This window comes from Dendrobates tinctorius, unplaced genomic scaffold, assembly GCF_039654945.1.
Source record: "Dendrobates tinctorius isolate UK_male_01 unplaced genomic scaffold, ASM3965494v1 ptg000004l, whole genome shotgun sequence".
In the NCBI taxonomy this organism is placed as follows: Eukaryota; Metazoa; Chordata; class Amphibia; order Anura; family Dendrobatidae; genus Dendrobates; species Dendrobates tinctorius.
Genome location: NW_027361672.1, coordinates 14,045,906 through 14,049,131, shown reverse-complemented (window position 1 = coordinate 14,049,131; position 3,226 = coordinate 14,045,906). Strand labels below are relative to the sequence as shown.

The following is a 3,226-nucleotide window of genomic DNA, read 5'->3' as shown; positions in this document are numbered from 1 at the left end:
CAATGTAAAAAGGTTAAAAAAAAAAAAAAAATCTGTGTAAAAATAATTTATCAAAAATTCCTTAATAAATAATTTAAAAAATATATTCCGTAATAAATTATTTTATTTGTAAATAAAAAAAAACAAAAAATAAAAGTACACATATTTAGTATTGCCATGTCCATAACGACATGCCCTATAAAATTGTCCCACTAGTTAGCCCCTTTAGCGAACCCCTTAAAAAAAGGCAAAAAACAATGCTTTATCATACCGCCGAACAAAAAGATGGTACCACTGAAAATGTCATCTTGTCCTGCAAAAAAGGAGCCACCACACAGCGTCATCAGCGAAAAAATAAAAAAAAGTTATAGCTTGCAGACTAAAGCGATGCAAAAATAATTATTTTTTATATAAAATTGTTTTTATTGTATAAAAGCGCCAAAACATAAAAATGATATAAATGAAGTATCACTGTAATTGTACTGACCCGAAGAATAAAACTGCTTCATCAATTTTGTCACATGTGGAACAGGGTAAACGCCCCCCCTAAAAGAAAGAAATTCATGAATTGCTGGTTTTTGTTCATTCTGCATCCCAAAAATCAGAATAAAAAGCGATCAAAAAATGCCATGTGCCCGAAAATGGTACCAATAAAAACGTCAACTCGTCCATCAAAAAATAAGACCTCACATGACTCTGTGGGTCAAAATATGGAAAAATTCTAGCTCTCAAAATGTGGTGATGCAAAACTTTTTTGCAATAAAAAGCATCTTTTAGTGTGTCACAGCTGCCAAACATAAAAACCCGCTATACAGTCCTTCAGCATGAGTTCTCAGAGGGGAAATGTGCAGCGCTCCCAGCCACAGAAACACCGGAACGTGACGGTTTACAAGAATGACAAGTATGATAGCAGCTCCAAGACCAAGAATATAAACTGCAAACAACATGATGGCGTATGCCAGCGCTGCAAAGATATGTTGGAATGGCGTGTGAAATTCAGCAAGTACAAGTTATTGTCTCAGCCTAAGAAGTGTGTGAAATGCTTGCAGAAGACAGTGAAGGAAGCTTATCATATTATCTGCAAGCCATGCACTCTTCAGCTGGAACTTTGTGCCAAGTGTGGAAAGAAAGAGGACCTTGTTGTGTTAGCAAAAGATCAGCAGACAGACATAACTACACCTAATGAAAATGATGATTGCGAAGCAGAAGACAACTTAGATTTCCATGTAGAGTTGGAATCTGAAGATGATAGAGAACTTGCCAAGGACGTGAACAGCACACAATGTGAAGACAGTGCAGTGACCAAGAGATAACATCTCCAGATCCTTCTAATGAGGACTACACAGTGACCTATCTACAGGAACCATTTATCCTGATCCCAGGGCCCCATAACAGTTCAGCCTCTTTTCATCCGTACCTTATAGCCAACAAGAACTGTGGGATGTATCTGTGCCAAATCGCTGTTCCAGAATGTCACATTAAGATCTAAGATTTTGTTGCATTTTTGTGACTTGGTAAAGCTTGGTACACGCCATTTATAAAATGAGGTGTAACTATTTGATATTTCTACAAAATAAAATGAGACCCCTTCCTTTTTAAAAAAAACAAAAAAAAACGCTATAAATAGTAAATCAAACCCCCCCCCCCTTTATCACCCACTTAGTTAGGGAAAAATAAAATTAAAAAAAGTATTTATTTTCATTTTCCAATTAGGGTTAGGGTTGGGATTAGGGGTGTGTTGGGGTTAGGGTTGGCGTTAGAATTGAGGAGGTTCCACTGTTCAGGCACATCAGGGGCTCTCCAAATATGACATGGCATCTAATCTCGATTCCAGTCAATTCTGCGTTGAAAAAGTCAAACGGTGCTCCTTCCCTTCCAAGCTCTGCCATGCGCCCAAACAGTGGTTTACCCCCACATATGGGGTATCAGCCTACTCAGGACAAATTGCACAATAACTTTTGGGGTCCAATTCCTCCTGTTACCCTTGGGAAAATAAAAAATTGGGGGCAAAAAGATAATTTTTGTGGAAAAAAATATGATTTTTATTTTTATGGCTCTACGTTATAAACTTCTGTTAAGCACTTGGGGGTTGAAATTGCTCAACACACATCTAGATAAGTTCCTTGGGGGTTTAGTTTCTAAAATGCGGTCACTTGTGGGGGGTTTCCACTGTTTAGGCACATCAGGGATCTCTCCAAATGCGACATGGTGTCCGATCTCAATTCCAGACAATTTTGCTTTGAAGAAGTCAAACGGTGCTCCTTCCCTTCAGAGCTCTGCCATGTGCCAAAACAGTGGTTCCCCCCACATATCATGTCTCATCATACTCAGGACAAATTGCACAATAACTATTACGGTCCAATTTATCCTGCTACCTTTGGTAAAATAGAAAAAATAGGATCCGAAGTAATTTTTCTGTGAATAAAGTTAAATGTTCATTTTTTTAAACATTCAAAAAATTCCTGTGAAGCACCTGAAGTGTTAATAAACTTCTTGAATGTGGTTTTGAGCACCTTGATGGGTGCAGTTTTTAGAATGGTGTCACTTTTGGGTTATTTATATCATATAGATCCCTCAAAGTGACTTCAAATGTGATGTGGTCCCTTAAAAAAATGGTGCAAAAATGAGAAATCGCTGGTCAACTTTTAACCCTTATAGCCTTCTTAAAAAAAAAAAAAAAAAAATTTGGTTCCAAAATTGTGCTGATGTAAAGGAAACATGTGGGAAATGTTACTTATTAAGTATTTTTGTTCCATAGCTCTGTGATTTAAGGGCATGAAAATTCAAAGTTGGAAAATTGTGAAATTTTCTAAATTTTCACCAAATTTCCGTTTTTTTCACAAATAAATGCAAGTTATATCAAAGAAATTTTACCACTAACATGAAGTACAATATGTCCCGAGAAAACAACGTCAGAATTACCAGGATTCATGGAAGCGTTCCAGTTATTACCTCATAAAGGGACAGTGGTCAGAATTGTAAAAATTGGCCCGGTCATTAACATGCAAACCACCCTTGGGGGTAAAGCGGTTAATAACTAGGCCAAATTTTTGAAACCTGACCAGTGTCACTTTATTAGGTAATAACTCTGGAACGCTTCAATGGATCCCACTGATTCTGAGACTGTTTTCTTGAGACATACAGTATTGTACTTCAGAATAATTGTAACATTTGTTCAATATGACTTGCGTTTCTTTGTGAAAATTTCGCAATTTTCAAACTTTTAGTTCTTATGCCCTTAAATCAG

General features: G+C 36.8%; 1 pseudogene; it reads left to right on the top strand.

Moving 5' to 3' along the window:
• The first annotated feature begins 773 nt into the window (after nt 1–773).
• On the top strand, nt 774–1,566 carry LOC141080779 (uncharacterized protein C9orf85 homolog pseudogene; annotated as a pseudogene).
• The last annotated feature ends 1,660 nt before the right edge of the window (nt 1,567–3,226 follow it).